This window comes from Penaeus monodon, chromosome 27 (assembly GCF_015228065.2).
Source record: "Penaeus monodon isolate SGIC_2016 chromosome 27, NSTDA_Pmon_1, whole genome shotgun sequence".
Classification (NCBI taxonomy): domain Eukaryota; kingdom Metazoa; phylum Arthropoda; class Malacostraca; order Decapoda; family Penaeidae; genus Penaeus; species Penaeus monodon.
The window spans coordinates 36,138,740-36,138,994 of record NC_051412.1 but is presented as its reverse complement, the minus strand read 5'-3'; positions in this window follow the sequence as shown (position 1 = coordinate 36,138,994).

Sequence of the window (255 nt, the reverse complement as noted above, 5' to 3'; positions counted from 1 at the left end):
GAGGGGGGGGGGCGACTTACCTTTCTAGAAAAATCTTTATAGCCTTTCATGTGTTTATTTTTTTTTATGAATCAAATAGCTTCTTTTTTTTCTCTCGTTTTTTTTTTTACACCGTGGAGTTTGAAAGTCAAAAGCTCCCCCATTAGTTAATAGTGCAACACTATTCACCCATGCGTAAGGGGGGAGGAGTATAAAAAACGTATTAATCTGAGGCAGGAAGAAAGTGTGTAGGGTGTGGAGAGGAGGAGAATCATC